The sequence below is a fragment of the Artemia sp. Qi Xiang Cuo genome, chromosome 9 (genome assembly GCF_049724085.1).
Source record: "Artemia sp. Qi Xiang Cuo chromosome 9, ASM4972408v1, whole genome shotgun sequence".
Taxonomy (NCBI): Eukaryota; Metazoa; Arthropoda; class Branchiopoda; order Anostraca; family Artemiidae; genus Artemia; species Artemia sp. Qi Xiang Cuo.
Genome location: NC_142802.1, coordinates 26572634 through 26586041, shown reverse-complemented (window position 1 = coordinate 26586041; position 13408 = coordinate 26572634). Strand labels below are relative to the sequence as shown.

Here is a 13408-nt window from a genome sequence, read left to right as displayed (position 1 = left end):
AGTACTTTCGTTTTGTTTTTAGTACTTTTCTGTTCGTTTGAAGTTTCAATGTTTATCCATACTTTCAGTTAAAAAAAACTTGTATTTTTTATTTAATTTATGTTTATTCTGGCATTATAAATAATGCCAGGAAATCTGAAAATAATTCCACGGAAAATCCCTCCTCCTCGGAGATTTATTCCCTAGACAATTCAATGCTGGTGAAAATTTACCCGGACAATTACCCTTAGCATCTCCACGCGTAAAATTGTGTAGACAAAGAGAAAGCAAAACATAAGATGAATTTCTTATAGGAATTCCAAAAAACTTTAAAAAATGTTTCAAAAGTGTGGTTTTTTGAATATATTTTGGTAGTGCCGTCAGTATGACGTCATTTTAGTATTATATACAGTAGCATAATGTCTTAGATAAACGTCATAGCTGGGCAACAAACATGACGTCATTTTCTATATATACATAACTCGTGGTTCCCCACGCAACATCAGTTATTAGAAAAAAGTAATCAAAATGAATACTAAGAACCTTGTTATTGAAGCTTCTGTCACATGTACTAATGAAGAAAACGAAGAAACAATTGAAGGTGTTGAACTATCTTCTAGCCAAGTATTATACTCCAAAATTCCATCTAATCTGGCGATAACCGTCAATCCCATTGCTGATCCACCTATACCTAGTGTTGTCTTTGAGCTCCTTCAAGACCCTGAAACATCTGTTGTTGCACCAGAGGAATCAATTCAAACAACACTGCAATTACAAGATCTGACGTTATATCAGACGAGAAGTGTAAGAACTGTGTCTACACCAGTGAGAAGGAGATTAATGCAAGAACTCAAATGGCACCTACAAGATCCTCCTGATGGTGTAAGTTGTGTGCCCACTGAAAATGATATTATGATATGGAATGCTGTTATATTTGGACCAGACGATACCCCGTTTGAAGATGGAATTTTTAAACTAACAATTGAATTTAATGAAGGATATCCAAATGAACCACCAACTGTAAAGTTTGTCTCAAACATGTTTCACCCTAATGTCTATTCTGATGGTAGACTCGCCTTAGATATTTTGCAGAACAGATGGACGCCCGTTTATAATGTATCAGCAGTTCTCATTTCTATTCAGTCATTGCTGACAGATCCAAACCCCAACTCTGCTGCTAACCCACTTGCTGCTCAGCTATACAAAGAAAACAGAAGAGAGTATGAAAAGCGAATCAAAGCCACTGTTAAACAGAGCTGGACCAACTGATTCAAGATTAAAGTCTTATGTGTTTTGTTCTTTCAAACAGTTTGTGGATCTCAAAGCATACTATGATTTGGAAGTGACTCTGAAGGGCTTCCTGAAACCAGGTCAAAATATTAAGCTGACCATGAAAACTGACCCAGCCATAATAGGTGGACATGTTGTGTTTATTGGAAAAGATCATAACAAAATGCTTGCTGTATTGATATTTTTGCGTAACAAAATTTTGTTATATTGTTTTTTTTTGCGTTTTCGGTGGGGTATTTGTGTTTGAAAAAAATTTTAATTTCCTAGCATAAACTTCAAAATCTGCTGATTTCAGCAAAAACAGCAAAAATATTTTACATAAGCCTTCTTCCAAAATGCACTTTCAAATATTTTGAGTGTATTTATTTCCGTGTCCAAGAGAAATCCTGGCTATCATCTTAAGGGGTTTTTCCGCCGTCCAATTGTTAGCTAAAAATGTTAGCTAACAAAAATTTGTTTGGACGGCGTAAACAGAATTGTTAGCTAACAGGAATAGTTAGTTCTCAATTCGCAGAAACATGATATTGGGCAGGAAATTCAAAGAAAAATTCGGACCAAGATAGTGTTGCTGTGATTTTATCTCAGCTTGATAATACCCAACTGACACCAAGATTTTGAAATTCAATTAATAGAATATTTCAAAGTATTCATATCTTATAGAAAAAATATATATATATATATATATATAACTATTAATGGCAGCAAGTGACACAAAAGCAGAAAAATTTTATTAATAGGCAAAGTGCATTGAATTTAGGTGAAAATCAAAATACCATTGCTTTGCATTTACATAAATTATCCCATGCATGGAGGAAGTAGATTTTTTACTAGGATCAACCTAGTAAAAAATATAATTTGGTTGCATAAGTGAAACCGTTAGATTTTTAATCATATCAAATTGCTATGACTACGTGGCAATTTCCTTGTTTTCCTATTTTTTCAACGGAAGAATTGATTTTTTTTAATGATTACCAGAAAAGATATTTCTAAAAAACTAAAAGGGGAAAGGAAGAAAAATAAGAAATAGAAGCAGTCCTTGATTCTCTATCAATATTGTAAGCATAAAAATACCTATCTTGCTTATTTTTGAATATTTCGCTTTAAATTCCCTAACAATTTCCATCAACAAGTTTTAGATTTGTTAGAGAAATCTTCTAACAATGTTAGCTAATGAAAGGTCTGAAAACACAATTTTTGTGAATTTTTGCAGCTTTGGAACATTGAATTGATGTTTCTTAGTTTGATTTATTAATGATTAACTTGAAAGGTTCAGTACTCTTTCCTGTACTTTAAACCACCATTCTATTAACTGAACCAATGGAAGCTTCTGGAGAAACTGGCTCATCCCACAATTTTTCCCACTAATGTTACCTTGTTCTCATTTGATAAAAGCTCTTCAATTTGTTCGCATTTGATGAAAAGCTTTGGTCGATCGGGCAGTTTACCTAGCACTATAGCTTGAAAAAAATTCAAATTTTGAAGTCTTAGACTTAAACTGCTCAAGACTTTATTCCAGGGCTGTGTAGGCAGTATCGACTAATAATAAAATAATTCAACTTAACATTTTTCTTGTGATTCAGTAAGATATTATTCGTCTCTACCCTCCCAGTCAAAATGTTTCTTCTTCCACTTTCAGTTGTTCAGCTAACTTTTTTGCTTTCAACAAACTAGATTCAAACCCATTCTCACTAAAGTCGACTAAAAATTCTGAAATGGATTTCAAAGTGGCTACAGCTCCCCTCAGCAGATCTCATTTCTATTCAGTCATTCCTGATACATCCAAACCCCAACCCTGTTGCAAACCCACTTGTTGCTCAGCTATACAAATAAAACAGAAGAGAGTATAAAGAGCGAATCAAAGCCACTGTTGAACAGAGCGGGAAAAACTGATTCAAGATTAAATTCTTATGCGTTTTCTTTTTTCAAACAGTTTGTGGTAACGAGCTGTATAGTAAGAATGACGTAAGTGATTTCACATTATACTGAGATTTGGAAGCGGCTCTGAAGGGCTTCCTGAGAAAAGGTCAAACTATTAAGTTGAACATGAAAACTGACCCAGCCCTAATAGGTAGACATGTTGTGTTTGTTGGAGATCATTTTGTTGACATGAGTGTTTGAACTACGATAAAGACATACACAGCAGCACTCAAAACTCTGGTCTAGATGATTTTTATTGAAATGTTATAAATTGGGATTAAACAAATAGAAAATTCAGTTTTTTTTAAGTATTGCTTGGTTTGGTTAACCCTTTTTCTAACTCATAGGGTCAGTTCTCACTTTGAGTTTAACCTTTGTTGTGTTTTAACTTTTGTTCTCTGTGTTACTATTGATTTCCACAAAAATGGGTAATTTTTTTTAATCTAGTCCAAATGAACTGAAAGTAAAAGACTTGTTCTGCACAAAGCAAAGTAGATCTTTTTTAGGGGAGGGTGGACTATTAGTCATCACAAGCAATATTTTGAAGTAGCTATGGCTCCCGTCTTTTGAAGTTGGTACCTGTGATTAAAAGACAATACAAAACAATGTCATACAGTGTTTAATCATACTATATTGAGTATGATAGCCCGTCTACAGCTATTGTTTTATTGGTAAAAATTGAATGTGTTTTATTGATTGCAGGTATACATTTGTTGGCTATTTAGGCGTAAAAGTGAGCGTTTTCCTCCTCGAATGGGGCAGGAAAAGATCATAACGACACATCCCCCAAACACATCCAATCAAAATTTTGAAATAGCCATTCTATTCAGCGTAGTTGATTTTCAGATAGAAAACATGTTTTGAGGCGGACAATCCCCCACAACCCTTAAGGCAAGGGTTTCAAGCTATGCCCTGGGGGCAAACAAGGTTTTTATAGAAGGCGTTGTCGTAGAAACTTCAAGAAAGGCTCATTCGATTGGAAATTCAAAGGGATAGTGCCCATTTTAATAGTCAAAACGGATTGGAGGGTAACTAGCCCACCCCCACGCCCATCATTCTCCCAAACACATCCAATCAAAATTTTGGGATAACCATTTTGTTCAGTGTAGTTGATTTCCAAATAGCAAAAATGTTTTTGAGGAGGACAATCCCCCACAACCCTCAGGGCAAGGGTTTTAAGTTATGTCCTGGGGCCACATAAGGTTTTTATAGAAGACGTTGTCGTAGAAACTTCAAGAAAGACTCATTCGATTGAAAATTCAAAGGGATAGTTGTCGTAGATACTTCAAAAAAGGCTCATTCGATTTGAAATTTAAAGGGATAGTGCTATTTTTAATAGTCAAAAGTGATTTGAGGGCAACTAGCCCCCCCACACCCATCATTCCCCCAAACACATCCAATCAAAATTTTGAGATAGCCATTTTGTTCAGCGAAGTTGATTTCCAAATAGAAAATATTTTTTTGAGGAGGACCATCCGCCAGAACCCTCAGGGCAATGGTTTTAAGTTATGCCCTGGGGGCATATAAGGTTTTTGTAGAAGGCGTTGTCGTAGAAACTTCAAAAAAACCTCATCCAATTTGAAATTCAAAAAGCTAGTGCCCTTTTTAATAGTCGAAAGTAATTGGAGGGCAACTCCAACTCCACGCCCATCATTCCCCCAAACACATCCAATCAAAATTTTGAGATAGCCATTTTGTTCAGCGTAGTGGATTTTAAGATAGAAAATATGTTTTTGAGGAGGACACTCCCCCACAGCCCTCAAGGCAAGAGATTTGAGTTATACCCTGGGGGCACATAAGGTTTTTATAGAAGGCGGTGTCGTAAAAACTATAAAAAAGGCTCATTCGATTGGAAATTCAAAAGGCTAGTGCCCTTTTCAATAGTCGAAAGTGATTTGAGGGCAACTAACCCCCCTCTCACGCCTACCTTTTCCTCAAACACGTCCAATCAAAATTTTGAGACAGCCATTTTATTACACGTAGTTTTAAGGTCTGGAAATTAAGTCTTGAGGATGACAACTCTCCCACAGCCTTCAGGGCAAATGTTGTAATTTAAGGATTCTCTGAATCCTTCATATTATTTTTTATAGAAGGGATACTCGCATAAACTTTAGAGAGGGCTCATTTGATTGGAAATTGAAAGTTCTTGTTCACTTTTAAGAGTCAAAAGAGATTGGAGGGCAACTAACGCCCACTCCCTCCTCCCCGCCCTAAATGGATCAGATAAAAATTTTGTTAAAAATAGTTGAAAGATTAAGTAACAAAACTCTAGGGTTGAGAAAACCCCCCAGGGGCAGGAAGGGATTCTCGTATAAACTTCAGAGAGGACTCATTGGATTGGAAATTGGAAGTTCTATTCCAGCTCTTAAGAATCAAAATCCATCGAAGGAGAAATACCCCCCACGCCCTTTTTCCCCACCCTTCCCTTTGAACAAATTCTGTTTATACCTGAAGGCCCACTTTTGAGTTAGAATGTTTTGGTATTAACACACACCTATTAGGCATCTGATCTCCACCCTAACAAGGAAAGAAACAAGGAGTGTAAGGCAGTGGCGGATCCAGGGGAGGGGCGAGGGGGCGCCTCCCCTAACGTAGTCTAAAGTAATGTAATTTACTTAATTAACACAAGATTGCGTTAATTAAACTTGCTCCTAACGCAAGTTTATCGGATCAACCTATTTTGCATCCCCCACTAAAAAATCCTGGATCCGCCCTTGGTGTAAGGGCACTATAAATTTTAATCTGCAATTCAAAGAACCCCGTTCCAAAGTTTATGCAACCACCTCTTCAACATAAAGTGCCCTTGGAAAAATAAATAAGAATTATTTCATTGAACCCGTATGGCTCTTTATTTAGGTAACGCTATATCATTGCTTCTGACCTAAAAAGTTGAGTAGAAATTTCAGCTTCCATTTTTATGAATATTCGAAATTATCTGAGGGGAATATGTTTGGGGGGCATATTACATGGCTGGGAATTTTCTCCTCGGTGGAATTTAACGCGGGGGATTTATCAGCAGGAAAATAAAATGTTCTTTGAGGGGGAGTAATTTCATAGGGGTGGGTTTTCCAAATGTGAATTATTCAGGGAAGGGAAGACTAAACCCATTCGATAATGTTCTAAATTTTACATCTGAAAGTAACGGGAATAAGGAATCAATGGAAATGTCAGAGATAGCACTTCGGGTTTCTTTAGACGATTTTGTTCGTGTCTTTTGAAAAAAGACATTTTCAAAAGACAGATTAATTTCATCCCCGCTCTGTCGAAAATCCCCCTCTTTAGTAGAGATGTACTACACATGAAATTCCCTCTGAAGAACAAGTCCGCTAAACTTGCAGGCGAACGGTGAAATACAATAGTTTCTGATTGCATTTAAAATCATGCCAACAATCTTCCCTCTGTCGAAAATCCCCCCCCCCCCTAGTAGAAAAGTACTACACATAAAATCCCCTCTGAAGAAATTATCCTGTGGAAAACTCCCCCAGGGAGAATTTCTCCCAAATGAAATCTCCCACCAACAGAAAGATACTCCAGACGATTGCAATCCGATTGATATTTCCCCCGGACATTTCCTCTTAATATCTTCACATGTAAAACTGAATCAGCAAAGAGGAAATCAGATAAAAAAAATGCATTGGAATCTTGGCAAATTCTCCCAGGGTAAAACTTCCCATGGAAATTTTACCCGCAAGAGCTTCCCTCCCCAAGGAAAATTATTCCTGTAAATGATCCCCCAGCAGAATATTTCCACCTCCCCGAAAGATGTCTTTATACTTTCCAAAATGAAATACTATACGTAAACAGTGGGAACATTACCTGACTTACAAACCTTTTCCTAAAGGCTTTGGGGATTATTGTTTCCTAAAAGACATAGTTACCAGGGTTTACAACTATGCTGAACAAAATAGCTATCTCAAAATTCTGATCCGGTGACTGGTAAAATGAGCGTGGGATAGACCCTAAATGCCCTCCATGCTTTTGGTCACTAAAAAGGACACTAGAGCTATTAATTTCCGTTCGAATGAGCCCTCCTGTGACATTCTAAGACCACTGGGTCTATACTGTTACCCCTGGAAAAAAACATACATAAAAAAACCCACATAAACACGCATCCGTGATTTTTCTTCTGGCATAAAATACAAGATTCCACAATTTTTGCAGATAGGAGCTGGAAACCTCAACAGAAGGGTCTCTGATACGCTGAATCTGATGGTTTGATATAAAATTCTATTATTTCTAGGGACTGTTTCCCCCTTTTTTCAAAAATAAGGTAAATTTTTTGAGTTTTTTAGAGTTTCGGTTACTATTGAGCCGCATCGCTTCTAACTTACAGTTCGTTACCACGAACTGTTTGATAATTGGAAAATCAATCTAACAATATTGCCGTCATTCAAATGGTTACAGCCAATCTTAAAAACAAACAAAAAAGCTTAATTTATCATATGCAGCGCAATAGCACTGCCTAAATAAAGAACGATGTGGGCACAGTGTATTTTTTTTTCTTGGTCTTAAACCTGGGCACTTCGTATAGAAGGAGTTGTCGTAGAAACTTCGAGAAGGGCTCTTTTGCTTGGAAAATGGAGTAACTTGTGCCCTTTTTAATAGTCGAAAGTGATTGAAAGGCAACCGCACCCTCCCCACAGCCCTCAGGGCTTTGAGGAGGGCATGGGTTGTAAGTTATACCCTGAAGGCACATAAGGTTTTTTTTTAGAAAGTGATGTCGTAGAAACTTCAAAAAGGGCTCATTTGATTGGAAATTGAAATGGCTAGTGTCCTTTTTAATAGTCGAAATTCATTGGAAGGCAACTAACACCCCTTCCACGCCCACCATTTATCCAAACACATCCAATAAAAATTTTGTGCAATCCATTTTGTTCAAAGTAGTTGAAATGTAAGGAAATTATATATAAGAGGATGATACTCCCTCTACACCCCTCTGGGGAAGGGCTGCAAGTTATGCCCTGAGGGCATACAAGGTTTTTATTAAACGCCTTGTCGTAGAAACTTGAAAAAGGTCTCATTCAATTGGAAATTCAAAGGGCTACTGCCTTTTTAATAGGCGAAAGTGATGACACTCCCCCCACAGCTCTCACGGCAAGGGATATAAGTTATAACTTGGGGGCATAAAAGGTTTTTTATTGTATAGAAAGCGTTGTCGTACAAATTTCAAAAAAGCACGATTCAATTGGAAATTGAAACAGCTAGTACCCTTTTTAATAATCAAAAGTGATTGGATGGCAAGTAACCCCCCCCCCCTCTCAGGTCCACCATTTCCCCAAACACATCCAATAAAAATTTTGAGATAGCCATTTTTTAACATGGTTGAAAGTTCTGGAAATTAGGTCTTGGAGGATGACACCCCCCCAGTCCTCAGGGCAGGAGTTGTAAGTTATGCCCTGGGGTATACAAGGTTTTTATGGCAAACATTGTCATAGAAACTTGAAAAGGGCTCATTCGATTGCAAATTCAAAGGACTAAAACCTTTTTAATAGTCGAAAGTCATTTGAGGGCAACTAACCCCCCTCTCACACCCACCTTTTCCTCAAACATATCAAATCAAGATTTTTAGATAGACATCTTATTCAACGTAGTTACAAGTTATAGAAATTAGAACTTTGAGGATGATAGCCCTCTCAGAGCCCCCAGGGCGAGGATTGTAAGTTATGCCCTGGGGGCATATAAGGTTTTTATTGAAAGCGTTGTCGTAGGAACTTCAAAGGGGCTCATTCGAGAGTAAATTAAAAGGACTTTTGCCCTTTTTAATTGTCGAATGTGATTGGAAGGCTTCAAATTTTTATAGTAAAGATCGATGAGGGTACAACGTATTGTTTTTTTTTCTTGTTAGAACAGGGTATTTCGTATCAAAGGAGTTGTATTAAGAACTTTGAAAGAGGCTCATTCGATTGAAAATAGAAAGGGCTAATGCCCTTTTTGATAGTCGAATGCGATTTTTTTTTTTTATAGAAAGTGCTGTCGCAGAAACTTCAGAAAGAAATCATTCTAATTGAAATTGAAACGGCTGGTGCCCTTTCTAATAATCGAAAGTGATTGAATGGCAAGTAACCCCTCTCTCGCACCCACCATTTCCCCAAACACATCCAATCAAAATTTTGAGATAGCCTTTTTTTTAACGTAGTTGAAAGTTCTGGAACTTCGAGGATGATAACCCCCCCCCAGTTATCAGAACAAGGGTTGTAAGTTGTAAGTTATGCCCTGAGGGCATACAAGGTTTTAATTTAAAGCGTTGTCGTAGGAACTTCAAAAGGTTACATTTGATTGGAAATTGAAAGGACTAGTGCCTTTTTTGAGAGTTGAAAGTGAGGGGAGAGCAACTAACACCCTTCTCACCCCTCCCATTTTCGGATACACCTCAAATTGAAATTTTAAGATAGCAATTTTTTTAACGTAGTTGAAAGTTCTGGAGATTAGGTTTTTGAGGATGACAACCCCCACCGCGCTATCAGGTCACGGATTTTAATTTATGCACTGGGGCCATATCCTACGTTTATAGAAAGGGCTGTAGTAAAAAATCAACAACGGCTCATTCAAGAGAACAATGAAAAGACTAGTACCCTTTGTAATATTCGAAAAGGAGTGGAAGGCTCGGTATTTTTATAGAAAAAATTTATGCAGGAACAATGTATTTTTATTTTTTTTCTTTTTTTTTTGTTTAGATCAGGGCACTTAGTATCAAAGGAGTTCTCTTAGGAACTTCGAAAAAGCATGATTTGACTAAAATTAGTAATGGCTAATGCCCTTTTTCGTAGTCAAACGTGATTGGAAGGCAACTAGTCCCCCTCCCACGCCCACATTCTCATTTGCCTATTATGTTTAAAAATGAAATGCTGCCGTAAGATTAAATGAAAATGCATTGTGTTTATACTAACTCCCAATAATGCATCCCAGCAGTATCCCAAGAACGACAGAAGGTATTATTTTAAAATTGTCAGGGATACTTCTGCTCTTAAAACTTAACCAAATCAAAATAGTGTAGGTGTATCAAAGCTATCAAAGAAAATCAACAGATTTTTTTGCGAATTATATCAAGTTTTCTATTTCAAGTCAACTAGAGGAGGTATGAAACTAAATTAAACACAACTATTTGTGTCCATATTTTTAAAAGGGTGTATGTTGTTAAAAATTGCTGAAATTTTTTTCCAGCATACAAATAGCAGGCGAAACTATAAAGTCTTAAAAAAACACGAAGATTATTTAAAGAATTAATTTCTTTTCCCCTGAAAAGACTATGTCAATATGAAACGAACAGACATTAATTTAAAAAAGTTTTTCAACAAAACAAGTTTTTCAAAGAAAAGTAAAGAATTCCAATGTTTCAAAAATAAGCAAAAATAAAATCAAACAATCTACCAAGCGTGAAACTACCGCAAATCAGCATCGATAAATAAATGAAAACCAAAACGAATAGAAATTTTGAAGTCAAATTCTAGCTATCTAAAGCTGTTTCAATTGAAACGGCCTTTATTTTTTTTATTTAATTGCTGATCGTTTTTCAAATTATAACAGGAAATCCAAGTTATTGAACATTTTAACTATGCTGAATCAAGTGCCATCTCGAAATTTTGACGGGATGTCTTTAGGAAAAAAGGGACGTAGGAGCAGGGTTAGTTGCCCTCCAATCTTTTCTTTCGCTCAAAAAGGACACTAGAAATCTTAATTTTCGATCAAGTGCGCCCCCTCTCGATCGCCTAGAATCACTAATTCGATACGATCACCCCCGGGCTAAAGCTAGTACAACAATACCAACAGGAAGGGCAAACATTGTGGGTTTTAGAAATGAATGATCAAAAAATTAAAGAGTGCTTTTTATCCTTTGTGACCGTCACAGCTTAAACTTATTGTTAGGGATGCACCAAAGCCTTCAGTTCCAATGGTGATCCCATTTGTTGAACTCCAGCGTCTACATAATCCAATCAGCTCTTAACCAAACGCTGGAGCTTGCTCCTTAAGAATCTTTCAAGGTCTGAAGAATCTCTTACTAGACCTCCTTTGATAGTGAAGGAGTTCTGTATAACACGGTGAGAGGCATGACGCGACCCAGTGAAAACAGTGAGATGTAAGATCAGAGTTCACAAACCACTCTAAGATCTTTGTGGTAATCCTCCATTTGACAATGATATTTGGAGAAAGGCAAGCTCCTTGGCCACAGCAATTGAAGATTACGGGTTTATAGTTTATTAAATAAGAAAAAAGTTTTTCAACTTAAAGTAAGGAGCAATACTAAAACCTAAAACGAAGAGAAATTATTACATATATGAGGGAGGCGGGGGAATTGCTCTTCCTCAACACCTCACATTTTATGCTAAAGTTTCGTAGTACTTTCGTTTTGTTTTTAGTACTTTTCTGTTCGTTTGAAGTTTCAATGTTTCTCCATACTTTCAGTTAAAAAAAACTTGTATTTTTTATTTAATTTATGTTTATTCTGGCATTATAAATAATGCCAGGAAATCTGAAAATAATTCCACGGAAAATCCCTCCTCCTCGGAGATTTATTCCCTAGACAATTCAATGCTGGTGAAAATTTACCCGGACAGTTACCCTTAGCATCTCCACGCGTAAAATTGTGTAGACAAAGAGAAAGCAAAACATAAGATGAATTTCTTATAGGAATTCCAAAAAACTTTAAAAAATGTTTCAAAAGTGTGGTTTTTTGAATATATTTTGGTAGTGCCGTCAGTATGACGTCATTTTAGTATTATATACAGTAGCATAATGTCTTAGATAAACGTCATAGCTGGGCAACAAACATGACGTCATTTTCTATATATACATAACTCGTGGTTCCCCACGCAACATCAGTTATTAGAAAAAAGTAATCAAAATGGATAGTAAGAACCTTGTTATTGAAGCTTCTGTCACATGTACTAATGAAGAAAACGAAGAAACAATTGAAGGTGTTGAACTATCTTCTAGCCAAGTATTATACTCCAAAATTCCATCTAATCTGGCGATAACCGTCAATCCCATTGCTGATCCACCTATACCTAGTGTTGTCTTTGAGCTCCTTCAAGACCCTGAAACATCTGTTGTTGCACCAGAGGAATCAATTCAAACAACACTGCAATTACAAGATCTGACGTTATATCAGACGAGAAGTGTAAGAACTGTGTCTACACCAGTGAGAAGGAGATTAATGCAAGAACTCAAATGGCACCTACAAGATCCTCCTGATGGTGTAAGTTGTGTGCCCACTGAAAATGATATTATGATATGGAATGCTGTTATATTTGGACCAGACGACACCCCGTTTGAAGATGGAATTTTCAAACTAACAATTGAATTTACTGAAGGATATCCAAATGAACCACCAACTGTAAAGTTTGTTTCAAACATGTTTCACCCTAATGTCTATTCTGATGGTAGAGTCGCCTTAGATATTTTGCAGAACAGATGGACGCCCGTTTATAATGTATCAGCACTTCTCATTTCTATTCAGTCATTGCTGACAGATCCAAACCCCAACTCTGCTGCAAACCCACTTGCTGCTCAGCTATACAAAGAAAACAGAAGAGAGTATGAAAAGCGAATCAAAGCCACTGTTAAACAGAGCTGGACCAACTGATTCAAGATTAAAGTCTTATGTGTTTTGTTCTTTCAAACAGTTTGTGGATCTCAAAGCATACTATGATTTGGAAGTGACTCTGAAGGGCTTCCTGAAACCAGGTCAAAATATTAAGCTGACCATGAAAACTGACCCAGCCATAATAGGTGGACATGTTGTGTTTATTGGAAAAGATCATAACAAAATGCTTGCTGTATTGATATTTTTGCGTAACAAAATTTTGTTATATTGTTTTTTTTTGCGTTTTCGGTGGGGTATTTGTGTTTGAAAAAAATTTTAATTTCCTAGCATAAACTTCAAAATCTGCTGATTTCAGCAAAAACAGCAAAAAGATTTTACATAAGCCTTCTTCCAAAATGCACTTTCAAATATTTTGAGTGTATTTATTTCCGTGTCCAAGAGAAATCCTGACTATCATCTTAAGGGGTTTTTCCGCCGTCCAATTGTTAGCTAAAAATGTTAGCTAACAAAAATTTGTTTGGACGGCGTAAACAGAATTGTTAGCTAACAGGAATAGTTAGTTCTCAATTCGCAGAAACATGATATTGGGCAGGATATTCAAAGAAAAATTCGGACCAAGATAGTGTTGCTGTGATTTTATCTCAGCTTGATAATACCCAACTGACACCAAGATTTTGAAAT

The 13408-nt window shown here is 36.6% G+C and overlaps 2 pseudogenes; both read left to right on the top strand.

Annotated features, from left to right (window-relative positions):
* Positions 1 to 224: 224 nt before the first annotated feature.
* LOC148948501 (uncharacterized) lies at positions 225 to 9938 on the top strand (annotated as a pseudogene).
* A 1846-nt stretch (positions 9939 to 11784) lies between these two features.
* On the top strand, positions 11785 to 13068 carry LOC148948500 (uncharacterized; annotated as a pseudogene).
* The last annotated feature ends 340 nt before the right edge of the window (positions 13069 to 13408 follow it).